We start from the raw sequence: 27,682 nt of genomic DNA, 5'->3' as shown, positions 1-27,682 counted from the left end.
GCTGAAAACTGGGGAATCCCATTCCGTCATCCCTTTCAGGATAACTAAGTCTTCCTTTCACCTTTCAGACAGCCTTTCCCGCTCTCTGTTCCCCGTCTCATCTACTTCCGCTGCGGCAACCCTTCGCCGACATGCATCTCCCCGTAAATAATCGAGCCACGCGTCACTCGAAGAAGAAACGCGACGAAAAACAGAATCCCCTTTCTCTTCGTGAGCTTTTTGAGAAACGAACCCTGCTGCAGGCCTGCAGGGATGGCTATCGATTTTCGATACGGACTCTTGACTGCGTGAGTGTTTCCAGGAGGCGACACGAATGTCTTCCTGTGTTTCATAAACTAATGGGAGAATAAGTGACGTGGCAAGTCTTTTCGATTCACTTACTAAGATTTTTCATTAAAATACATGCGCTGATCTGATGTAAAAGCTTGTGCACTTTAGTAGCAAAACTAGAAATTGTGCATAAAAATTCTGTATCATGCTTTTTCAGTCTTGGCATTCCCATAGTTAAAGGGTTAATTACTGAAACCTGGTATAATCTTTTCTCTGAATATTTCCAAGGCTTTTCGTCCCTTTGGAAAGGGAATAATTAATTGCAAGGTCCTCGGGAATAGGAGATCCTCAAATTCTTCCAGTTAGCCTTCATTAATACCCTTTCCCAGCCCGATATTTATTCTTGCCTTACTTATTACCGTTACTGATTTTAATGGAACGCTTAAGTGCCGAGGGGAACCACGGAATAAAAAAAAAAGACCATCTCTTCCTCGTCATATCCTTTTCACCGCGAAAAATCTGGTTAGGTAAGAGAGAGGGAAATTCCCTCCATAAATCAGAAGTGACCACGTAATACCATAATGGGAATTACTCGAGAAATCACTGGGCTCATTCTGCGCGCTTTTCTGCCGTCTCTGTGAGGAAAAATAGACTAACTCGCTGGCGCGTCGAATTAAAATTCTTCTACTTAATAAATGTCTAGAAAATACTGTGCATAGAAATACAAAACTCAGGCAATCTCAATTGCAACCTAAGTACACTTTTCTTGCAGGGAAAACAGATTCTCTTTTAATTTTCCTCAGGCTCCTGAGGTTCAAGTAGAATCAGTCTCAAGTCAGACACAGCGAAATCAGTAGAATAAGTCACAAGTCAGACAGGGCGATTTTACATACGCGATACCAGCTAATCCTTCTCACCGAATTAATTTTAATAACATTCTGCTGAAGTTTTCCATGAAACGTACTCTGTGTACAAAATGCAAATAGAACGCCATTGGAAAACACTTTTCCCCCGTTCTGCGGTTTCCCCGTGGCGGATTACACTACTGGCCGCTGCGTCGTTAATATTTAATCGTTAATTTTATTCGACCCGTAAACACACGCGCAGAGAATAATGGCCCTCGCTGGTACGCGATTTTCCTCCAATTTTTCCTCGCCCGGGAAAATCACCCGCACGATGACTCGTCGTTATGCCGTCGTCCCGGGGTTTTTTCATTACGCGCCTCCCCACCCCCGAGGGAAATATCGTTAATTTTTAACGACACCCCCGATGGGCGTTCGTCACGACTCAACGAGTCGAGGACGACACTCGGATTTCCAGGGAAATTTTTCCTGCCTGCGGAGGTGCTCGATATGGATCGTGGTACGCTGTTAAATCCAGGACAGACCTCCAGGGGATATTCTACTTCGAAATGACCGAAACAATCGAAGTTTTTCTTCCCCACACCTCGAAGTTCGGCACTCGGAGGAAATTTCAGACACTCCCGACGAAATTTCAGACACTCCTCTAATTTCAATCTCGAATTTTAGCTTGTTAATCCCTTCGCGTTTCGAAGTAATTAGAGGTGGAGAATCTCTTCCGCGAGCACAGAAGTTACTGTAAGTTTTTTTCGAGTTTTCTTTTACACAGATCATTTTGAAGGGTAATAACGTTAGCGAGAATTTTTTCAGACCCTCATTAAAAACATGCACAAGTACGAAACTATATGTTACTGCCGGAGCATTGATTCCCGTCGTTAGAGCGGATGCTGGGCTTAAGGATGCTATTTTAAAACCTACATTAACGTTTTATTAACGCTAATAACCGACGATGCTCCCTCACGTTAACGTCGGCAGTTGAAAACGTAATGCTCGACGTCGCTGCTTATTAGAAGTTCTTAAGCGGAGATATACTTCGTGCCTTTAATATCGCTCTACCTCTGGAATTAAAATTCAGAGGAATCCTGAAGGTCTTTAAGGTTCCCTTACTTCAGCAGACGATAAAATGAATTGCTTCTTTTCGAGCCTGTGAATGCCTTAGACCGACTCATAACGTTTTTACATTGGACGACTGAGATATAGTAACGCAGCGTTTCTGAACTCTCCTAATTAAAAGCTAGGAGTCGCTTGAATCAGAAGTCAAATGAAGCATTATTCAACAAACAACGGCAATATCCTCTCTTCATCTCTGACATTGGTAGGATACTCAGAGATACAGGTCGCAGAATCGTACAAAGAGAAAAGGCACGAGAGTTTTTCGCGAATTTCCATTCCACGACAGTGGCCGACGAAATCGACCCACTTTTCTCGTTAGCGAGGCCTCAAAGGCGGAAAGAACGATAGAGGGACGCAGAGTTGTCAAAGCATTGTACGTGCCACGTTCGTTTCACCGAGCCAAGTCCTGAGACCGCCCACGAAACCGTCTCAAAAAATTATATTATACGCGACGAGGCCAAGGAGCTCGACTTCCCGTTACTTTCGCGGTAATTGAACAAGACTTTCCCCTTTGCCTGCTATTTTTAGCCGCTGCTCAAAGGGAACTCCTTATATTCCAGGCGAACGCTTAAAAACTTATAATTAAGAAATTGTGCAACACTCAAGACTTGCTGCGTGCTCCTTCTGCTTACCAAACTAGCTGAAATGATCTCTAACTCGGGGTGGCGGGATAATAATCCTTAATTAGACGGAAGTGTAGAGAAGGCTATTTTGGCTATTTTCGACTATATTTAACTGCCATGTTATTCCTATTTACGGAACCATGAATCTCGCACGAACACCCAGAAGGTACCGATTACACTAACTCAAATGAACACAAACGAGGACGAATTCCTGAGGAGTAAGGAACGTTTCTCGTGACCGATGGCAGCTCGAAAGAGCACAACTTTTAGCAGGAAAACAAACCAATGTCACGCGAAACAGTGTAATTTCATACACTTCTCGTCGTGGCTAGCGAACACGCGTAAACGAAACGTCACGCGAGTTCCCCCAAGGGAGGAAGCCATTCACAATTGCCATTCGCAGGTGAACGCAAATTTTATTTGTCAGCCGTAACTGGAAGCACGATGGCATAAACGTCAACCGTTCCTGTCGCTCATATCGCTTCCACTTTTGCCCCACCCGTCTTTCCACGAGCTTCCGCGAAGCAAACGCACGAACGAGCGTGCAACCTCGTGCTCCGAGGCAGTGGATTCACGGACGAGGCGAAATTCCCACGGAAAAGGTCGTCGGCTACCCGCCGAGTCCGTCGTTACGTCATTAGCGTCGTCAGCTCGTTTGCCATCCCCGTTCGAGCCATCGCCGCTCCCTCGTTACGACCAATCGTAGGTAACTTTAAAAACTACCCCACATTTTCAGCCACCGTTTCCTCTTTCCCCCGTGAAATCCTTTGATTTGCCTCGCGTAACTTCGTTACAGGGAGTTTGATGCCTTTGTAACGCGACGGACGCGGAACGATGACGCGTTTGCAATCGTTGGGAGACGAAGGTTTTCATGAAAAGCTCGCTGATTTTTGGACGAAAGAAAAGCGAGAGTTTGATTATCTTAGAAGCACCTAGATGATCGATTGCGTTTCGTCAGGGAAATTGCTTCCGCAAGAGAAGGTGTTAAATTACTTCGGAGCATATGACTCGACCACAGAAATCGTACATTCATTTTTAATGATCCCGATGGAAAGAAGAGACAACAAAATTGAAACTAACTGCAAAAAACAATCGTAGAAAAAATTTACGGAGCTCAACTGAGATACATGGGTACACAAAAAATCCGCCGAAAAACCAGCCTCTGTTCATCGCCGATTCGTGGGGTGAACAATTTTTTTCGAACAACTTCAACTCAGAGGCATAACAGTAGAGGTTTTGCGCTTTGGAATGAGACCAGGCTCACTTCCCTGCGATTTTTTTTGACGGAGTTACAGCAGCTCAAAGATTGACTACTTTTTCTGTCTCTGGAACACTCCCTGATTCCGAGGCTGGAGGCTCACTTTTCATTCTGAGCGCCGTATCACTGCGAAAAAAAATCGCAGAGCGCTCGCCAAGGTCTCATTCGAAAGCAGAGGGTTCAGACTTTAGTTCACCCCCTGAGATAGTCGCGAAAAAAATTTATCAGGTTCTTGACAGTCGAGTGAAGTTGGAAAACAATCGAGACAAAAACACCCTCTCTCTTTCGGCGGGTCCTAAAGTCAAGAATTTTTTTCGGACAAATTCAACTCAGAGATGTCATAGTACAGGCTTTGCCCTTTAGAATGAGACCAGGCTCACCTCCCTGCGATTTTTTTTGACGGAGCTACAGCAGCTCAAAGATTGACTACTTTTTCTGTCTCTGGAACACTCCCTGATTCTGAGGCTGGAGGCTCACTTTTCATTCTGAGCGCCATATCACGGCGAAAAAAAATCGCAGAGCGCTCGCCAAGGTCTCTTTCGAAAGGGAAGGGTTCAGACTTTAATCTTCCCTCTGAAAAAGTCGCGAAAAAAATTTATCAAGTTCCTGACAGGCGACTAAAGTTGGGAAACTTTTGGCGAAAAACCACCTTCTTTTTCTCGGCTGGTCGCGAAGTCAAGAATTTTTTTTGGACAAATTCAACTCAGAGACATCAAAGTAGAGACTTTGCCCTTTACAATGAGACCAGGCTGACTTCCCTGCGATTTTTTTTTACGGAGCTACAGCAACTCAAATATCAGAAATTTTTTAGTCGAAAATTAGCGATTCTTGTGAAAGTGTGTATGCTTAAAATATTGTTCCAGTAACGGATATGGCTTCCAAATGTTTCTAATAAACGAGATATGAAGCCTGTCATGCCAGGGATTGGTCACAAGTGCTAGAGTAAAATCTAAGTTACTGCAGAAGAGTCCCAAGAAGCGTGCTGTCAATGAGGAGGCGCACGTCTGTGGCGGAGAACTGACTAAAGAGGCAATCGTGGTAAATTTAGGGAAAATCCGAGGGCGTCGGGTCTGGCATCCTCTTCGTCGTCGATTCTCTCGTTACGTCATTAACGTCGCCGACACAATGTGTCCTGAGTTCGTTACCGCGAGTGCGATCACTCGCGACACTCTCCTGGCCCTCTCCTACGACCTCGTTACGCCGCTGCACTCCCATTAGAGGAAAATTGATAGTGACTATCTCACCCTCCTACCCCTGGCTTCCCTGTGCCCGTTATTCTACGCCCTCCCCATGACTTCGTCCCTCACCATATCTCTGTCCCACCCCTCGGTGCTCGTTGCTCAGCCTCTGCTTCCCTCCGTTACGCCTCTATCTCGTTTCTTTCTTTCCTCCGTCGTCAACCCCTGCGCCCTCACCCCTCCAGTATCAGCGCTGTTTACCGCGCAGCTCCCTATCTAACTGATTCGTATTTCTATTGTCGTTTCATGCCCCTTTTCTCTTCATTTCGGTCTCCTCGCCAGTGTTTATTACGCTCCTGTTCCCTTTTGCTCCGTATCGTCAGGCTCTCGAGGCGGGTTTCTTTTCAGACGACGCTACAGGCCCTCCTTTTTGCCTCTCCAGGACAATCCAAATGTAGTTAGCCACTAATTTCCCTCGTATTTTCGCTTCTTCTGCCCGCCTTCTTGCGCACCACCTCTCGCTACATTGTACTCCGCGTCGTTTCGCTCTTTTCTCGAAAACAGGCGTTCTATTTTGCTGGCGGACTTGTACCCCAGCCATCTTGCTTTTTGCCTACCTTGCGTCTATTAATCTCCGTTAATACCTGGCTGGGTTCTGCCTAGCAAGTACAAGGAACTCGAGAAGCTCATCTTCAAGAATCTGGCCTGGCCTTGTCGTCGGGAGACCCACTCAAAGGGAAGTTAGCGAGGGGTAATTGAGAAGGGCTATGCCTTCGACAAGGGCGGTCAAACTGGTGAGAAAGTTATTTACGTATCAATTCTGAAGAAAGGGGCGTGGGTCGAAAATGCGAAGTTGAGACAGTCAATTTCTGTTGTTCAGAATTCAGTAAAAACTGAGACTCACATTTGATGAGTTCAGCTTGACACTCTTCTATCCCTTTTACCTTTCGATCTCCTATTTTGTCCCAACTAACGTCAGATCTTCCCTTCTCGATTGAAGATATGTTAAGGAGGTCAGGCCCATACCACGGCGCTATGGAATTAATTGCGAGCAGACCGATCAGACCGTCATTAAGGCAAAGTGTCGCGTGACAGGAAGGAAATGGCGGTTTGCGAGCCACCGAGACAGCAGTCAGGGAATTTCGGTCGGTCGTTTCCGCGTAAATCGGTCGAATGGCATAATTTATGAGTGGCGAGGAGTTATCGCCGTCGGGAATACCTTTGCGGAGTGTTTACTTGGTGCTCCGGGCGTTTGCTAAATCTTACGCGATCAATTGCCCCTTTTTTTGCTCGCTCGTCAGTGAATTACAGCCGTGGCGCGGGCACCCCCGCACTTTCTAAGTAATTTATTTCTCGTGTCGAACGTACTCCTACCGCCGAGCTTTTCATCGATTCCTGATGAACTTTTAATGACGGTTTCTTCCCTCTCGCTGCCCTCGACGATCCCACTGAATACAGTATCTCGTACGTTTTCGGACGATGGCTAATGGAGATTCTTCAAGGACTGGGATTAAGGAGGTCGGAATAAAAAATGATTGTGGAGATTAAGTTTGAGGATTCTGTGGAAGTCCTTCGATTTCTCCCTGTTCGTAAACGAAAACTCTCTGGTTTTTATCTAGATCAGAGCCGATGAGATGGTGACCAAGTATCAAGTGGTAATAAATAGAATGATTTGAAAAGGGTTATAAATTTCTGAGAAAAGTTCCTGGTGGATTTTCCTGAGATTGTCGAGGAAAGAAATCGACTGCATTGTAGATAATCGCAAACATGAGGAAAGCTAACATCCTATTATTCGGAGAGAGTAAATCGATGCAAACGAATCATGTGAACCACAAGCAGGGATCACGGTAGACAGGTGAGTTGATAGCTTTATACTTCACCCTCCAACTATTACAGGAACAATACCTGCGGTTTGAAACAAAGTTCCCAACTTGCAAATTACTGACGCACATCTCTACTGTCCGAAAACTACCCTTTGCACGATCAGTCGGGGCTTCGTAGGTTACTAACCCCTGGGAAAATGGAAAAACTGGGAAGCCCTTGGGCTTCTGACCAAGAACTGGCAAACATAAAGAATATTCAACCAGAAGATAGTTCAATTACAAATAAATAGATAATAGTTCTCTAATGAAATGAAATTGTTGGCAATTGGAATGCAAATGCAAATTTCATTGTAATCCTCCCCTCCTTGTTGACTACAAGCGTGACTAACAGGTGTTAGAATGCTATTAGCAGCAGGATTAAATTGTAACCGCTAAGATAGGGTCTCTGAACAGGTTTAAGTACTCTACTAATAGTGGCTACGAAGGTGACTATAACAGCAAGTGATTGGAATTGCAGCTTTTAGAACATGACTGCAGTCTTCAGAATAGGATTACTGAACTAATCACTTTGCTTTCCGAGGAAGTACTATAATAGTAAAGAATCATTAAGGCAATTATAAGCTGATTATAACTGACTACACGTGACTATAAATACTTATAGGAGAATATGACTAATTATCAGCGACTCTGAGTACGTTGAAACGATCACAGCTCACTATAAATGACTATACCTCGAATATAAGACTACTACCTCCAACAACAACCTTCCCTGTCTCGATGAACTCATTAAGGTAGCTCCCCAAAGGCGCTTACAAGCGACTATAAAGCAATTTCCCGCAGTTCAGGGCCTCGAAAAGCTACTTCATCGTGGGACACTTTTCCACCGCGGCACCAGTAAATAATTACACCGCAATGATACCTCGTTAGCGACCCCCGAGGCGGAAAAAAACGAAAGAAGAGGAAGTAGCTCATTTCGCATGCACCGCGCGATACAAGAGGCTCACGTAGCTTCAAGCTCATTCAGTCGGAGCGACATAAAGATGGTCATAAAAAGGAACTGCTCGTCGCGAACGAGAGACCGGAAATTAATGTCCCTTCCGACGTTTCTCTCGCTGAGAATGCACCCCTGGTCGGCAGAATTTTGCTCCCCTGTCACGCGATACGCCCACCGACGACAAATGCGCGCAGAAGGAGCCTGCTACGTGTCGTAGGGCTTCGTCTACTGACCTCGTAAGCTGTCTCGAAGAGCAAGGCTGACTAACTGGGATGGGAATAGGAGCACTACCTCGTGAGTATAATTGTAAGCGTGTTTTCGAAGAAAAAGGACCACTCTTAGTACAAGGATTAAACAATATCGACCTATGTAAACTTGAGCCTTTTCACTTAATCTTTCAAGGTGAAAGTTTCATAAAAAGTGATGAATATACTTCTCCCTCGATCCTGTACACTCTCCCTTGCCTGTTCCCCTCCGTTTCGCAGCGCAATTAAAAATCTCCGCTCGAAATAGAACGATTTATCAAAGGCGACAATTCGTGATCTTCAGTAACGCGTAGCCGCGCTAATTGTCGGTTTAATTGCGAACTTTACCCAAGCCCCGGAGCGCTTTCGCAAAGATTCTATTTAAAGAAGCGCCAGATCCCCTGATTTTTCTTCTCAGCCCGGGCTCTTTGACCCCCGACCTCTCCACGCTGCTTAATCTCGGTACAGTCACCCCGTAATCATTGTATCCCCTCGCCATCCCTGTCGCGACGCCAAGCTTAATTACATTAATTATCAGCGAAATAGCGGCGAGACTGCGACTCGGCTATCTTTACCGAAACCTCGCGGTCCTTCCCCTTGCGGCGGATGAATTGCAAGAGGGTTCAGAGATTCGAGAAATTGAAGTGACAGAAATTTGGGGCTAAGACATAGTGGACCAGGATGAGAAACAAATTCCAAGTTGCAACTTGTCGCGTCCCTCCCGACTGACCAGTTAATCTGCCAGCACTCGACTTCCTCTGCGAAGAATCGCCACAGGTTGCGGGGGCAGCTGGCCACAGGGAGGCGAGTTCGAAAGTTGTCTCTCGTCGGGGGAAATTTATGTTTTCGAAGCGTTCGCGCCGCTGAATGACGAATAGTTTGCAGAGGGAAGCGCAGGAGGGGTTGAAGAGCGAGAGGAGTCGCAGAGCAAGAAGCTGAAGAGGAAGGCAAGGAGGGGCGAAATTTAAATAAAAAGAGGGTATCGACGCGAAGGGTGGATGGCGAGAGGAGGAAAGGGGGACAGGGGGATGCAAAGTCGGACAGACAGCGGTTGAAAAAGCGAAACGGAGCGAAAGAGAAACGGAAAGTGGAGCGAAGATGAAGAAAGAGGGCGGATGGAGGCTGAACAATGGAGCGAGAGGAGAGCAAGGGGTGGTAGAGGGTAAAGTACGATTCCGTTAAAAGTTCGGCCGATTAATTAATGCCTTGGCAGCGAGACCCTCTGTCTCTCCCTCTCCCGAGCCCATTTTCTCCCTCCGTTTTCTGCCCCCGAGAGCCCAGGGGCGTAAATTTGGTCCTCGTTACTTCGTTCAAACTCTCGCGCGGAGAGAGAGAGCCTGGAGAGCCAGCTCCTGGCCAAGACGGACGTTTAGGTCTCGTTCATTTACTTGCAAATCTCGCGGTTTGTCGACGAATGCGAATGAAACCTGCCCAGGGTGGAGGCGAAGTTTTCCAGCGGGGGTTGAAACGACGAAATTGCTTGTTTCGTAACATTTATCGCGGGACGAGGGGGCGAGAGAGCGAGGGGAGAAGGACGAAGCAATTTATGCTGGCCGAGATATGACAACTTTTCGACGAGGACTTACCCCCTGCCACCCCCTGCCACCCCCTACCACCCCCTTCTTCGAGGAACTTCGGGGTAAACAGGCAGAGCGAAAGTGGCTCGTTTAGAAAAAATTACATCGCGTTCTGGCGGCTACCGACCACGGAATTTCTATTTTATTCAGCCTGGAAAGTTGTTCCTTGGAATCATTCGCTGGAAGAATTTTGTTTTTACCCTGGGCCGTCTCGGTTCGCTCTGCATGGTAAAGTTGGCCAGGGGAAGGAGTCGCGGAATTATACTTCTCGAGATTTTGGGGGAAAAATGGTGCTCCAGGCTTGAACTTTCTTCATCAGAGATCGGGGGAACGAGTGCAGAAAAAAAGGAAAAGGCTTTGATAAATTTCTGCGGAAAGTCGTTTAAGCGGGTCCATTTGCGCCACTTATTTCTGTCCTGACGTTTAAGTGCCACTTTTAGGAGAGCAAATCAAAAGTGTGTACGGACGTATCTGGTTAAGTTGAACTGCATAACTTAATTCTTCGTTTAGGACACATAATCGTCCCCTAAAGGGACGTTTACTGTTGCGCATCAATTCTGCTTCATCAATTTTCTAATTCGAGGCAGAACTCGGGTCACGGGACGCGATAAGCGTTAACAAGGTTCGCGATAACGCGTCAGTGGAACAGAAGTTAAACTCGTTTAGAGTCTGTTGGTCCCAGGGGCCATCAAGTCCGCCCTGTGAAATCATTCGCTTAACGAATCGCGTCGCTCCTCTATTCAGACACCTCTACACCTGTCTTCGGCTCGCGTAACGACGACGAAGTTGTTCGCCAGTGTCGAGTCAATTCGAAAAATATTCCGAGTCGACCTTCGACAAACTTTCCTCAGCCAACTTCTGCCAACACCCGCCTCGACGATCGCTCGAAGGAGCCTCGACGCTCGATGTTCTTAACGAGTTTCCTAGGCTTTTATTTCGCGTACCGAAAAATTTACTTCTTCCCTTCAACCCCTCGCTCGTTTTCTCCCTTTTTCATCCCATTAACCCCGCGCGCGTTCTCCAGCCAGAAAAATACAGACGTTTTCGAAGATCGTTGCGATTTTTACGTTTGCCGCGGGAAGCTCGAATATATTTCTAGTTCGAAGCCGCTTCTTACGTTTTACATTTTTCCTCGAGAACGTTCCACGCTGCGGGCAAATCTACAGCAATTCAAGTGTTTCTCGATATAATTTATCCTTTATCCGGTTACGCCCTTTGAGATGCAAAAATCCAGGGTGAATTTAGACAAAGCGACGGACAATTTCGAGGCACGATAGAAGTCGGGAGTCTCGTCGACTCGCGTGGATCCTCGCGTGGATCCTCGCGTTTTCGCGTTACGTTCCGGGCGTTGCACTTCTGGATTTTCTTCAATGCGACGTTCGCTTTGAAACCTTCGCAGCGCGCACGTGTTGCCTTCTTTTTTCCGACGCTGCAGAATGCGCGATCTACATACGTAGACAAGTACGGGAAATTCTGCCGGTGCTATTTTTCGCGCGAAATATTCAGTGGCGAGGTAAATAGAGGGCTGTAAATTATTCTGTAATTTATTCGACGATTTTCAGACTTTCCTGCCGAACTTGACAAGTGGTATTGTTTTAAGGAATTCAAGATTAGGAAGAATTGTATCGGTTAGTTGAAGAATGGTACAAGTCCGCAAAATCAACTGGTTAGTACAAGACACTGGAGGTAAAAAGAAAAGTAGAAAAGTCTGAACATTGGCACCAATTGAATTTGGAAAGCTGCTGCGATTCTTGATAGCACATTTTCCTCGCAAGGAATATTCAGAATGATGTACAGCCAGAGGAATAAGCTTGACAAACTGATACGAGGGAACACTCTCAAGGGATTTTCGCAATAACTCCCGAGAAGGCAGCATATTGTCCTCGAAATCGACAATCTCTAGCCCCAGCAATGCAATCTACCCAACGTCGAAAAAGTAAGCGCGTTCACGCTTCCGCGGCGAGACCCACTTAATGCCCGAACGGTTTAATTAACCGTCGTTTCAATTCCCGCTCAGCGCGTCGCGACGCATAATCGAAAACGATAAATCCCAGGGAATCGCCGCCACCCTCCCGCAACAGCCAACGCTTCAGCCAACGCTTCCTCGCAGGCAATCTCGCAGTTCCAGCATTAACCAGCCGTACCATCCGAAACTTTATTTTTATAATCTCGTCACGAGACGACGGAGTCGTTGTCGTGCCGCCGCATTCCGTGGAGATACCAGCGGCAAACAAAACGACCACCCCCACCACCCTCTTCACCCTCCGACTCTCTAATACCATGACGCCGGCCGAGAATCCCCTATCTCCTCGCGAGAGTTGCTCCGGTTGGTACAGGGCTGCAGCAGGCGTTTCCGCCGTGTCGTCGGGCTAAGAACCAGCGCCTTAAGGTAGCCGGAAATTCGGCGTGTCTAGGGTAGTCGTCTAGCCCCGGGACAGGGAAGAGGGGAAGGAAAAGTGTCGGGAGAATGGTCGCGTTTCCTTTACCAGAATTTCTTTTCCACCCCCTCGCCCTGCATCCTCCAAGCACGAGAGGAAAAAGAGAGATGTTTATTATCGCGGTGCAAAAGCAGTTAGGTTGGCCCTGGAATCACCCCTTTCGCCACCTACGTGCCCCTCCTGGCTCTGATATTTACGCTCTCCTAACCGAGGATACTCTCTACATCTCTGCGCTTGGAACACGTCCTGGAGAGTGTCCTGAGGGAACGTCTTGTCCTAGGGAATGGGCGAACATTTTCTTGGAGATGAGTTTCTGTTTGAATGGGAGACTCACGATACGTTCCTTCCTCAGAAATTCAGATTTCTTAGGGTTTGAGATTTTATTTTGATGAGGGAATGTTTCGCGAGAAGATGCTGAATGGAGTTGGTGTATCCTAGAGGAGGAGATAATTTGCAGAGAGATTCATTATGTGCTCGCCACTTGTCGACGGTTCATCGATATTCATAATAGCGTTGGGTAAAGATAGAACCGCAATAGGAAGCAACTGATAATCTTGTTACGTCAACAAGATAATAAATATGAATTTTGCTAATTAATGGAGATAGAATCGAGCGGACGCTCAATTTGGAGTAAATATTGAAACGGGTCAGAGCTCTATGAGCAAACGTTGATATTCGATCAACAGATATAATCGAATAATTCGAATTGTTAGCGATAATATTTGTCTATTTATAATTGCTTCGGTGATAAACAGGGAAACAGGGAGTCTCGATCACGATTCTGTGTACAGCTGAGTCGAAAATGCGGACACCAGCTCGTGTTCTCATTTCATAAACACGAGTCAAAATTACTAGGTATTTCGTGCACTTTGCACAGGAAAATTAATTACACCTATGCAGTTCTGGGTTCTCAATTTTGTTTCTCTTACAGGATGCAAAAGATAAAGAAATTTTCCAGCAGTGGAATAGACGATCAAATTTCAACCAACCTGTATCGCTAGGAAAAGCAAAGATCCTCCAACCCCCTCATCAACACCTCTAAACGGGGTTGTCGCGAGCGTTCAAAGAATCAAGGGAGAGCAATTTCGCCAGTAACCGAGAACTACCCGCGGGAAAACAATTCCAAGTAAGTTTTAATAGGAAGCAGAGCCATCCCCCCGCTTTAAGTTCTCGCCGCTGACACATCGTTAAAGAAAGAACATTTTTCTCGGCAAGGGGGGAAATGTAAAGGGGAAGATGATGGTAAAGCTTCAGGTTGGCGAAAATTATGCCACCCACCGTAAATTTTAACGCGATCTCGTTTTCTGCGCGAATGGAGAGCCACGCTGAAGCTCGAGGAAAAACGAGAAAGCGAGTCGTTCCGATGAATCGAATTGTCCGAGGGTTACCGCGAAAAAGTCGGAAAATTACGTTTCTTTTCAGGGGTGGTTTGAAAGAAAAGGTGACTCTGCAAATTTAAGAAACATTTCGGCCTAAATGAATGTAGAATTGAAATTCATACACAGAAATCCCAAGCTTCAACTTTCTTTTGTCTCCACGGAGACCAAAAATCCCTCCCACTCGAAGTTTCCATTTTCCCAGAGTAAACAATCTCCAGGTAAACTAATTGCAAGACTCTTTGCTTAACACAGAGTAAGAAATCCAAGACGCAGCATGGGAAGGGTCTGTGTGTAATTGAAAGAGGGTCCACGAGATCGAATAAAGCAGTACTCGTCGGTGGCGAATGAAAACTGTTCATTGAATCGTGTGCCGCGAATTAACCACAGTATTTCCCCGCGTTTCCAAGGAGCGAGCGACGAAAAGGAGCATCGCGTGGCGATGAAAAGGGTCGCGAGACAAAGCCCTTCTGCAGGGTGCTCTCCTTATCAATGCGTCGGGCCGCGACAACGGAATTACCCCAACTTTTTCGACTTTTTCTTGCGGACAATGGGGCCGTCACCCAAAGTACACGTGAATACTAAATTTTTAAAGTAAGCCCCGCCGTGGCCGAGGAAATTTATGGCTGGCGCGAGTACAAGTTTACAATTACACGGAAGAACGGGGTCGGGGAATCCGCGTCTTAATCCCCTTTTTATCTCTGCGCCCTCTCTCGCCCCTGCACCACCCTTGGCCACGGAGTCGCGGTATCTATGACCCTTCGAGGGAGATCTAGGCTCCCTGGGAGCCAACGGAGATATACGCGGATACGAAACGAGCAACGATCCTAGATACGAAAATCGGGTCCCGAGATTACTGGAAGATGCATCTTCCTTTGCATGGGAATTTATCGATCAGCTGGTCGGTTTTTTGGGGCCAGCAGAACTGCTGCTGGCTATTTTTGCCAAACAGCTGAGAACTAAATTCGTGCAGCTCGAATTCATTTCAATGTTGCGAGTGTTGGCAGTCCTCGTAGAAGTGTACTGTACTTGTGAAATCAGTCCAACAGCGAAGTAAACATGCTTCTTCGTAAACATTGAAACAATTGGGGCGACAGAAACATCGAGAAATAAAAAGTTTAGCCTCTTCGAGGACCACAATCAGACGTTGTCATCTGCTTATATTAGGTGCTTGCGTTAAGTTACGACCAGGCTATAATTCAGAGGAAGAAGTCGATAGGAAATTCATCTTATCTGTCGCTTACGACACCGCTGTTGGCAAACGCTGGTAGCTGATGTCTCAGAAAGTAAGAGGCTTATTCCTTTCCTTGCGTTTCAGAAACACGGCGAGGAAGTAATTCTCGCCTAAAGAGCCAGCTTAGAAATAATACCCCGAGAAGAGAGGTTAACAGGTGCCTCGACTGGCTGCGTTCGGATCCTCAGAACAGGGAAACGCGACTGCAGATGAGGCTACGAGTTCTCTTTTCAACGTAGAAAATATTACAAATCGATGGAATCTAATTTTTTGGTACAACTCGAGGATTAATATTGCAGTAATTAATTCTGAAGCTACTCTCGGGGAGCAGAGTGATCCGCTTATCGCAATCGACGTAAAACAGGTTCGAAATTGCCGGGAGAATCCCTCGGATGACAGTGGCAACCGAGAGCCCTTAATATTACTCCAATCGCAACTGTTTCCATCATACGCTAAATTCCAAGTTTATAGTATGTCGTCATTCTGGCAACATCTGCGCGGATGCACGTGCCGTCGGTCCAAATTTACTCGAGCGACTAGCATCCTTCGGATTACTGTTCTATCGCGCTGAATAACCTTATTAGAATTGAAATTAGCGGGTTGCCAACTGGATCGCTCCATTTTCGACGGATCTTTTAAATAACTAATGAAGAGCTTTTAATCTCCCATTTATAATGATGTATGGATGAACCGTATTGTATTACAAGACTAGCTCAAAGTTCGTCGAGCAAAATGAGATACGCTCAGATATTAATTTTCAATATTAACACTAGAGGGATTAAGAAGTTTTCATCTCCCGAAAAATAAAAGAATATCAATTTAATCCATCTGTATTTTCTATTAATTATTCTACCTTAGAATGTTCTTATGATGATTGAAATTTTTGATTTATATACTGTGAAAATTTCACTAAAAAATTGGATTTCCACTACTTTGAAAACAAACCACGCAGTATATCACAGAAGCTGCAAATGATACTGTCATTTGAATGAATAAATTCGGGTTAATCGGTGTCCTATGACTGTAAAGTATTAATTCGACGAGAAATATCCCAGCAGAGTTTTATATCGGCCCAAAATCGCGCGCTATGCACCCTTGGTGAGGATAATATCGCAGGATGGGGATGGACGATGCGCGTACTCGCAGGGGTAAATCAAAAGCCCGGCCAAAAAACTCGTATCGGTTTATTAAACCGCCCCGGGACATTTTCGCGTACTAATTACACGCCAATGGGGTTATTCACGACCTCCGTTTCTTTTTTTCTCCCTCGATCGGCTAAAACGCACACGATCGACGCAAAATTGGTCCCATGCCAGATCGAGCTCAAAGCTTTTTTGTCGCTGCGAATAATTCGCCAGAAAGTTGAATGATAGTCGAATATATTTTAAAAACGATTAACACACGGTGCTTTCGAAAATCTCTTTCGCTTCCCATGAATCTATCTTTATAATTCTAACCTCGATGAAACGAAGGAAGCGCTTCATTGTACTTGACAAAACGTTTATGGGACTAATTGGGGAGTGCTAATTGGATTAATAAGGGATGCAAAGTTCCTGGTGTACTCTAACGGTGTTAAGATGAGTCTGGAGTCTAGGGGAACAAAGTGAAGCTGCACCGAGCTGTTTCTCAGTTGAGAATTGAAACAGGCAGCGAAGTAGGAAGAATTGGGGGTGGTAGTGGTTCGACTCTGAATTGATACTGAATTAGAAATGAAGGGGAAGCGAATTGGGATGACTAATTTTCGGATTCGAATGACGTAGAATATTGCAGTGGGATTTTGAAACTTTCTTGCCTCGAGGTGTCTGAAACCTGAACCTTTCTTTTTCATTCTTTGTCATAACCATGGATATCGTAACTCCCAGGAATATAGCAAAAAAATGATCTCACAGTTTCCTATCTGGCATCGTGAGATAAGACGGTCTTGGATTGGAGCCGATCCAAATCTTCGTATAAATATTACCATTCCCTATTGACCATATCGTGGAATGTTAATTTGGAAAGGGGAGGAATGGGAGGCTGTCGAACCCTCTTCCTTCCTTTCGTTCATTGGAAATAGATGCTGGATGCCGATAGGAGTTGAACGAGTTAGATTCGAGGGAGCAAAAATTTTCTGTGCTTTATCGAAACCCTGCTATTTCCAAAAGTCAATTATCCTTAACCCATTAGTACTCCCACTAAGAGTTACAGAGTTCCCAAATCTAAATTCAGCTTTCAAGGATGAATCAGTGGCTCTGTCTATTCCCAAGAATTCTATCACAGCGAAAAATAAATGAAAAATTAGACAAAAGATAGTAATTCCTAAAAAATACTATCCATTCATGTGACTTCAGAATTAAGGAGTACTCGAGTAAGTTTCATAGCTTTCTATTGAAGGCATAATAGAATTCTTCTCGACGAATATATCGCCGAACAATAGCAAGACTCGGCATGCAAATAAATGTAGTCAATCAGTCAGGCATCGAGATCGTCGAGATGATGGCGAACACAATGCCTTATAAAAGAGTGCGACGAAGCTGCAGTTTGCAACGGGGCAAGTCGCATTTCTGCCCGACGCGACGCATCCTGCTGCACGCGACTTTCTTTTCCGCCTTCCCTGTGTCTCCGATGACAATGGACGGGCTCGAATAAAAGAACGCACGTAGACAGCCGAGTACGGAGGAAACAAGTAGTTCGCCCCTCGCTGGTAACAAGACGCGCTCTCTCCTTTTGACCTCCCGCGAGACAAAACAACTTTCGGTGCTTCGCTATCAATTGAGAGTCGAAGCAACGCCGTGTCCCTTTTCTATGTCTCTAATTTTCAACTCTGCAGAACGTGGGCGTTTTTGCGCAAAAGGATCCTCGGTAAAAGGAAATTTAATTAAAGTAATGTAGGAATCGTAATTTAGCCTTATGAAAGGAGAGTATTGTAGGGATTAAGAGAAATATTCAACTGATTTGAAAATCCGGTATGCTAAATGGATGTCCAGGCAGCAAAAGGTCCAAACGTTGGAGAATCATTTAATATTTCGGAGAGCAGCGCAAGCACGTCGTTCGACAAATTTCAAAGTTCAGAGGGAGCTTTTAATCGCTCGCGAGCCGCGTGTTTTCGATAGGATATGTGCATCGTGATATTATAAAATCGCGATGCAATTCGCTCAGCGTGAAATCGTTTAATAAACGACATCGGCCCTCTGTGTATTGATGAATTTTGGGGACGGACATTCGCAACTTTTCACTCCTGCCCTCCCCAGACCCCCGACCATGGACAACACCCAAATATTTCGCATACTGCGAATCCACATTGCGTTCCGTAAACACGCACCTGTGAAAAACTTTGCGCCTGGTACAATATCTTCCCTAGAGAGGGAATGTTTAGAGAAACATGCATCCTCAAAAATACTGTCGAATCTTTATTAACGAGTCACGAAACGAAGTACGAATTGACAAATTTTACTTCGCCATAGTGTTCTCGGAAATACCTGGGAAATTGATTTAGACGAAGGTAAAACCAGCCACGTCCATCGTAACGCGTGGGAAATCCGTTTAGGTGGAACGAAAAACCGAGTAGCTTTCGTCGTTTCGGATGGACAAGTCACGTGCCCGGCGGATGCAAATGCAGCCGGAAAGCGTCGCGGACGGAATACGGGAGCATTCGAACGTTTTCTTCGCCGCTACTCCGTTTCAGCGGCAGACGTCTTTTGAATGGGGGCGAAACGAAAACAAAAGCCAGACCACCCGGAAAAGCGACGCAGCCATTCGAAAGGAAAATATTTAGAGTAGCGCGTGTCTTCGAGGTGGTAACCTTGAATCGAGCGCAAGGAAACACGCGGAAGTCGCGTATTTCTCGAGGCTGTATTAGCTTTGGTATTTAGGAAGACGCTTTGCAGGGAGTTTTTAAAAATATACTGCTTTGAAACCGCCCTTCTCTTCGAGTAAACTGTGCTCAAGTGGAATCGAGTTACACTGCTTTCAAGATACTTCAAATATTTCTTCTGATATTATTGCAGTAAATATTGATGAATAATTTCGAATACTGGTGGATATTTTAGTAGCTACTAGAGGATATTGATGCGTACTGTTCAATATAAAAGAATAGATAGTCATGCTTTCAGAGATACTAGTTTCAACTAGTGATGTATGTTCATAAATATCAGTGAATATTTCAAATAAATGGATATTCTAAACAGATTTTGCCATATAAAAATTCCTTTCAAAGTGAAATATTAAAACCTTTGCTTCCTCAGCAACGAAAGTCGTTCAATACGCTTCATTACTCCCTACCAAATACAGCTTATATTTGTCATAAAATAATGCCGCGATTTCTATGAATAGAGAGACTATTGATTAAAAAACGCCAGTTCTCGGCGAAAGCAAAGTATGAAAAAGCTCGAGAGCCCACGTGAAAGCTTTTAATCCGACCGAAAACCGGGCCGATGAACGCACCGAAAAATCGCAAAAGCATTCGGTCCCGAAGATAACGACCGCTTTCATAGTAACTTGATAAACGGCACACTCGCCTGTTCCCCCCTGCCCGGACCAATCTTCGAAAGTAAAAGCAGAGCGATCCACTCGACCGATGGTTGACAGAGTCGGATCACTTGAGAAATATTCGTTTCTATCAACGTGCCGGCGCAACGCAACGTCGATTAAAACTGATAGTTTCGTATCACAAGCATTAAAGAGCGTCCCGCCATACTCGTTACTCCACCGAATTACTCAAAATTATACGAGGAATGATCTGAAAATGTAATTTGAATCTCTCAAGTGGCCGCCATTTTTTTTCGCGCCTTTGCGTTACTTTCTAGCATCACAAATTTCGTAAGCTTTTTAGTAGATACAATATAATTCTCTCGAATTTTCCAATAATCGTATAATTAACAAAAAAAAAAAAAAAAAGAAGAAAAAAGAAGAAAAAAGAAGAAAAAAGAAGAAATATTCCAAATAATCCCCACACTGGTATATCGGTGACGTCGCCGCTCGAGCCCTTTACACACTTTGCCCCGATTAAAAAGTTTCTTCTAACCTTCTTTAGCATCGACGAGAACGCGGATATTCGATTCAGACATCATGGAAAATACATATGTGTAAGAGTATGCAAATGTCACTCACCCTTGCTGAGCCAGTCGCCAAGCAGTCACTCCATGATCTCTTCAACGACAGCAGGTTCTGTGCTCGCGGGTCCCCTAGTTGTTCACGGAGCTTCTGGATGCAGAACACAAGCACTGTACAAACTCGTAGGACAGACGCGAGTAGAGTGAAACGTCACGGAATATCCACGAGAGAACATGAACATACGGCTTGACGTCCGCGCGTGCACTGACTTCTGTTCGGTCGCGGCAGGCCGCAGTCCGTCCGCCTTCTTCGCGCGACCGTAGTCTCGTCGCTCGGTTGCCATGACGATGGGTCAACAGCACGCGCTGCGCGCGCAACGAAGACAGGCTAACCTCGTCCGCGCGGGCGCGACGAAGACCGACGACGACCGATCGTGTCCTTCTCTAGCCGCGTCGCGTTAAGTCACGAAATTGTAACACACGCGCGTGGAAAATTAATAACGACGCCTGTTAACGCGGTACGCGAGCGTATTCAAAACACACGAGCATGTTTGTCGGCCCGAAATACCGATTCATTCGAAAACGAGCCGGATCACGCGAAAACTGGTGACAGAAAGCGCCACGCTAATCGAGTGGAGGTTTAAAAAAGCACGGGGGATATGTCACTCACCGGAAGTGAAGTATGTAGAGATGAGTAGAGACATCTATTCTGTGGGAAGCCTTGAAACTTTTCGAAGTGTCATGGGGTCCTGTCATGGCGAACGCTCGAAACCACTGGATGGGATTTTCTGTTTTAGCAGAAAATGATGGAAATATGTGATGAAGGTTAGGAATACGATTTTTGTGAGAGGAAATTAATTTCAACCTAATTCTAATCTATTCTCAGTGAAAACTATAGCTTTTATGCAGGTATGTGAATTCTTTTTAAGCAACGAGATTCAGTGTTTTCCTCTCGAGCCTTAAACAATAATAACTACTTTTCACAATTCGAAAATACGTGAACGTAGGTGTTTATATAAAAAAGAAGCACACTTACCAGACAGAAAGAGTCTGAGAAGGACATTAACCACGTCTTTTCTCTGTCACTGGTCATTGACACAGCACACGCTTGTGTTCACCACTGAACTGATCGGAAAAAATCAGCCTCGTTCTCCTGAATATCACTCACTGATCTCGGTTTATTTTAACAGCTCCGTGCGTATCCCGTTCAACCACAGAAACCATGAAAGCGTGCGTGACTTGTCGCAGCGACGCAAACGTATTCGAACCTGTCTAAACAGTGACGAGTGACGTCACATCCGGTTCCATTACATAATAGAAAATGAACCGCAAATGACTAGTGCGGTGGCGTGGCGGTCAGCGGGCGGAAAATGGCGGGATCGAATCGTTTTCTTGTAAGTTGACTCGCTCTTCGAATTTCAGTGATATTATCACCCTCCCGATCGTCTGAAAGGTTAATAACGTTTGTGGTGAATAGGAGGTCTGAACCTGGGATCGTCCGAATAAGCTGATGCTGCAGGAAGGTGTTCGCGAATACGCAAGCCTCCACGCGACAGATTTTACTGCGATCAGCGTGTTCCAGCGGCGTTCTCTAACCTCCCAACCAAGGTAAATTCACAAGCACGGCGAGGATAAATTATAAGGTAAGAGGAGAAGTTCTCGCGTTGGAAATTTAATCTTAACGGGAATGGGATTCCTCCGACGATGTGACCAGATTAACAATTTACTGGCTTCGATAGCGGTTTCGTAATATTAATATATCTTGTCGGGAAATGGGCTGAGTTTTATGTATTTACGTGAAAAAATTTAAATGCCTTGTTAGGAGGTAGAATGAGATATATAGATAAAAAGTGTCTGAGCCTGTATCCATAAATGTATTATGTTTAAGTACTCGATTAAAAGATCAAATTTACAAATAATGAGATTCCATTAGTTTTTCTGTATTATTTTTTTATTCGAAGAATAAGCTGGTTGCTGTATTCACTGTATCATGCAGTAATTATATCTTGAACGAGCGAGGTTGCTTGTTATATTCTTGGTTGGGATAATAAGAGCTCAGCAACATGTTCGATAATCCAAATACAGCTGGAAAATTCGTTCTGAAAAATGAAATTCTTGTCTTGTAGTCTACCATTCGATTTTCTTTTATCTGGTCACATAGTCCACAATAATAGCCAAGAGGAAGTTTAATTAAATTCTAAATCTCTAAAGAGTAACTCAAATATTAAACTCAATTTTCTAATACCATTGCTTTTCTATTGCAAACAAACGTAAATTTTGAATTTTTATTACTGTTCACTTTCTAAACTTCTAAATTGACTACTATCCTGCGCTCGCATGCTCTGCTTTCGTTTCCAATTTAACACGAGGAACGCATTCCATAAATCATCGCCATTATACCGTAGAGCAACTTTTTCCCGAAACGTCCGCGACGCTTTTAGCCATTATTGTACGCGGTGGCAATGACGGTGGCCAAAATTGAAACGCCTCGTTGCAATATTGAATAAGGCGGGAGCCATTTCGCGCGCCGCAATTAACCGATGATGAAGTAACTTCACCCTTGGAAGTGTGCATTTATATTTATTACCCCCTGGAGGGGTGTTAAGCGCCCGTGGAAGTTGCGCCGTGTTCGCTCTTCCTATTGACCCTTTCTGGACTGAAATTAACATTTCTATGGGCACGTGGTATCTTCAGGGTACGCATGAGTCCTGGATGTAGCATTAATTAAATCACGTTATTAGTATTTATGGGCACGATCTAGACGAGAGTGCGGTCCATCCATACATTCGTGGATAATTGAAAGATAATCACTCGAGAATGCTGTTCAACTATTTAAATCGCTTCGAAATAGGTTTTGATTTTCTCCCTTGGTCTTGTAATGTCCCCTTCAACCCCTTCTCAGATTAAAACGTGTCCCTCTTCTTGCCTCTCTCTTTATCTCTCGATTCGAAATGAGTCGTACTTAATTCTAACGTTAATTAATCTTCAGAGCAAGGCTCCCTTGGCTTTAACGAAAATCTCTCTTGGTTTTTTCTTCTTTTTTTTCTATTCTTTTTTCAAGAGTAACCCACTTCCCTTTAAATAATTCGGACTGGAGGGGAATAATCTGATCTCGCGCAAAAAGCTTCAGGCAAGAGAAACCTGTTTATATTATAGAGAGCTTGTGTGTATATGTTTGTATTTTTTGGGCAACTAAAAGCTTAATGCACGTTACCTTTAATGCTCGTTAAAGACTGATGTACATACATGAGCTTTAATATTTATTAGAGCTGAATGCGCATTAACCTTAATGTAATAACGCGCGTTAGCGTGACGGAGGCTGCCTGCCTGTCGATATTTAAAATTCGCGCTTCTTGCCGTGTCATAAACCAAATCCAATTTTTCGAGGGAAATTGGATTCATTTTGCGGCATGATTCCTTTCACGCTGAACTGAAGGTATACATTATTGAATTTTGAATTTTTCATTTCATTATTAGTTAATTTATCGCATACCATGTATTTACCATTCATTTCCATAAATTTGTATCACTTCCACGTTTATTGCACATGCCTTTATTGGAGTGAAATTATTTGAAAAAGTATCTATTCGGATAGAATCGTGTGCTTTACAAGTAGTTCAAGCTTCACGTAAAACCGTAGAGTTCCTTTACAGATATTTGAAAATTCGATTCATTCAATTATTCTACGAGATACATACTAAAAAATGTTTACCATTATTCTAAATAATAAATTAACTTGCCTCGTCAAAAAAACTATCGTATTTTCAACAAGGGACCTTGTTCCCTTTGTTCGATTCAGCAAAATTTTGCCTACATTCAACTAGATTACCTAACTCGAACGGCGAAAGGCATTACAATGGTATTTCTAAAAAATAGGGAAAAAATGAAACAAAAGAATACCGTTGTAATAAAGATTCGGCTCCGTGTAACAACCAACACACGCATAATCGAATGCAAAAACGAACAAAAGATGAGGGACATGCATTTTTTACCGAGCTTGTCGAAAAGTGCACTTCGACCATGGCGTATCATGACGACGACGTGAAAAGTGGCCGAAACATTTTACTGATTTTCACGGGCTGTATACTGTCCTCTTTTTCTCCTCCCCCGTTCGAAAAAAATGCATATGTCGACGTGTGGGTGGATTTCGAAGTGAGATCGTAAATTTCGTTCGCATGAAACCAGTCGCGCATCGATGAATACACGAACTGGCAATATACAATCTAATAAAAGAGAGATTACTGTCATAAACGCACTGATCATGTCAATTAATGTTTGGATATTAGAGTTTATTACGTTTTCGGGTATTTAATTGGCATGTGTGGAATTGGGCAATTTTGAAATCAACTAAATTCGTGGTGCATCTCGTAAAATACAACAGTTTGGAAATAGATATTATATAAAAGGAAATATTTTAAAAGGTTTCTAATTTTATTTTTTTTTTAATTAGATTTATGCAACTCGATGCATTTCAGTGCATCAAGGAGAATTAAGAAGCTCGCAGAAACTCTTAGAGCCTTTTCGCATCTTCGATTCCACAGCGTCAGAGCTCTAGAATCGAATATTTCTAACTCTAAAGCGAACTATCGCGTGCAACTAATCGGATCATTGGAACTTTGGGACAATTAAAATTGAACTCCGAATTAAATAAACTTCCGCATCGCGAGTTTCAGAAGTTTCTGCCTTCGTAACTTTTCAACTATTCGAACTGCTGAAGACTTTCGCGCGAATTTGTATTTAACTCGGTTGAAATTTGAAACATTTACCAAGGCAGCGATAAAGTCGCGAGAATCCCGTGGTGGCAGCAGGATAATTAATTTCTCGTTGGAATTAGACGACTGGCGTAAATGGGAAAAGGCGTGGAAAGCGTAGAAATCTGATGGAAAAGAAGAAAATCATCCGACGAATATTTTTGCTACCGCGAGTCGAGTCTCTCGAAAGGATAGCAGATCCAAATAGATTCGAAAAAGTCTAGGCTTAGAACGCGGGGTATATTGCTCGTTCATGAAATTAATAGGAGAAACGGTAATAAACACGTGCCACTGTAATATGCCGAGGGATATAATTAATGCAAGAGCTTTCACTCTGTAATCGCTCGTTCGTGGATCATCGGATGAGGAATTAAAGTCACATGGTTTCGACCAAATGAATTTTGAATACGGCTGCAGCCTCTCTATTGTGAAATTCGAGAAAACATCAGCGAATCGGTCGAACTTTCAGTGTACTCTGAATAATTTCGCGTGAATGAAATGTGAAGTTTCTTGAAAATTGGAGAGCAACTCGTAAGGGTCGAGAGTTGGAGAGATTGTACTGGTGCGCTTCGATCGAAAGAAATATTGAAATGTTTGGGTAGGCGGTGTCGAAGGGACGCGATAAATTATCAGTAAATAATGACAAATATCCAGCGGACGGTTTTTTACGCCCGTATCCTTTTTTCGCAAGGATGCTTATGCATTTTTATCCCGCGTATCGATGTGATATACGAGAGCACTGGCGGCGTATAAATCTAGTTAAATCCGTGGGAGAATCGTGCGACCGCCGAGCCATGAAAACACATATTTGCGTCGCGGCGCAAGTACGTTCGGTGGTTTATCGAAATACGAGCAACAGAAAAGGTGTAACGCGAAACCCATTCAGGAACCACGCCCTTTTATGCGCTCGCGCGTCATTTTGCATACATGCTTCCACAAACATCGACCTTTCCGTGAACAGAGCCGCCTTAGCGGGGCGAACGAGGCAAAGGGTAGCGTATTAAATCCGAGAGCAGCGGAGAATGCAACGTTGACGGATAATAACACGACTGCGAGTCGGGATGGGGGTGTCTGACGAATCAACTGTGGCGGAATAATGAAGGGGCAAAAAATGAAGCGTCGTTAGGGAGGGTCTTGGAATTCTCGAACGACGATTCAACCAAGTCGCCTTTCAAATTGATGCAAGTATAATAAAATACAGTCGTAATAGAATGCATAGAATGTTGAAGTTGCCATTGCAATCTTTATCGTGAATAAATCTATAGTTTGAATAGAGATCGTGGGAATGGGCGGCAGTGCTTTTCTATCGGTTTCAAATTGGCTTCTTGACCAAGGGTAATGGATGAATAAGCTCCAAGAAGCTTTTTATATTTCCCTCGTTTTATATTATCTTGCATTCTCCGTGGTTGCTTCGTAGCTTGAATGCGCATCTAGAATTCGGACCACGTACCGCAATCATAAAACGCAGCTTGAAAAAGTACGGCGTAAATTTTACACTGTGTGTTGCTCGTAAAACGGCTCGTTTTACGTCCCGGTACAATTATGACCACGACTCTCCTGCGAGACAATCTCGATTTAATGCATGAAATTAAGACGAAATCATCTGAGGACTCGAGGTTACTAAGACCATGCTTTCTTTGGCTTCCCTGCGATTTGGGAACCGGCGTCCAATTCTCAGATATTCATATTCTCAGTCCTCTATATCCCCAGCTACTTTGCCTCCACTTTGGAGGATCTTACAACGATAGCAAATCGAGCCACAGAGCCATCGGATCACGCGATAATCGTGGCAGAAATATTTCATGAGTTCTGTTCCAGGAGTTATACCAGGGTTGCAACAAGATGGAATTTGCATTACAGACTTCGTTCGCCCATCATCCACCGCTCGACGCGTATTCCCTCAGTCCAGCGAGGTCCAAAAATTGGTAGAACATGAAATCACAGGGGAAAAAGATTCGCGTAATTTTTTAGTATTGAGGCCAATGCGACGCGTTGATTTTACAAATTCATTTGGAAACGCGCGCGCACAGGCGCCGTTAATTTTAACGCGATCCACGGGCGAAACAAAATTACACGGTCGGCAGGATAACTGAGATCACTACGAACAGACCTGTTTGATTGATACCTGACGCGAGGTGAATTCGCGTTTACATCATTAGTACCGCAACACTGGACACACGGAATTGCCACAGCATTAACGTGCAAATAAAATTACAAAATCGAGGTATTACCATTGAAGATTGCGGGCTTGTTTGCTAGAGGATGAGATTGCTCTCGAAAAATGCCAGCATTTCACTTGCGCGATTTGTCTAACGATTTTCCATCGAATATCCCTCAATCTGCTCGGGGAAATCCTCGCCGAGGAGGATGCAGAAAGCGTTAGAAGACCGTCGCGACACCAAAGAGATTTTTCTAGATCGAAACGAAATTCACGTAATTTAGCTAGTTCACGAATATCGACAGGCGACAGCTTTCCTGGCGAGTGACGCAAATCCGCGAGAATGACAACTGAGGAGAAAATTGGTGGAGCTTGACAATTAAGACGAAGGTTTCTTCAAGATTTAAACAATTGTATCTTTTGGATATCGACGTCAAAGGAGGGATTCTAATTAAGATAGTTGTTAGATGTCAAAGTTGTGGAGCCTTTGTTGTGAGACTGGGAACGTCGAGGTTCCTGGTTTATTAAAGAAGTGCATAAAGAGTGGGCAGTGGAAGTGCTTGCTTTGATGTTCCTTGAGAATGGGTGACCAATTCAGATCTTGAGATTTTATTAAGACTCTATCGATAACAAGTATTTGCTTCAGTGATACTTTATAAACTACACGTGAAGTGTTAAGTAATTCAATACCCTCTATTAACCCTTTTGAATTCCGTACACTATCGTCAAAAAAGAATTGAAAAAAGAAAACAGC

The 27,682-nt window shown here is 44.2% G+C and overlaps 1 protein-coding gene across 1 annotated transcript in view; it reads right to left on the bottom strand.

The window, feature by feature from the left end:
- The window catches only part of Hen1 (Hen1 methyltransferase), a 137,377-nt gene extending 117,150 nt beyond the window's left edge, over positions 1-20,227 (bottom strand). The window contains exon 1 of the mRNA XM_076375889.1: positions 20,078-20,227. The gene's annotated coding sequence lies outside the window, so the exon portion shown is untranslated. The remainder of the gene's footprint in view (positions 1-20,077) is intronic.
- Between the last annotated feature and the right edge of the window lie 7,455 nt (positions 20,228-27,682).

Source organism: Calliopsis andreniformis, chromosome 4, assembly GCF_051401765.1.
Source record: "Calliopsis andreniformis isolate RMS-2024a chromosome 4, iyCalAndr_principal, whole genome shotgun sequence".
Classification (NCBI taxonomy): Eukaryota; Metazoa; Arthropoda; class Insecta; order Hymenoptera; family Andrenidae; genus Calliopsis; species Calliopsis andreniformis.
This window is presented reverse-complemented; position numbering and strand designations above follow the sequence as displayed.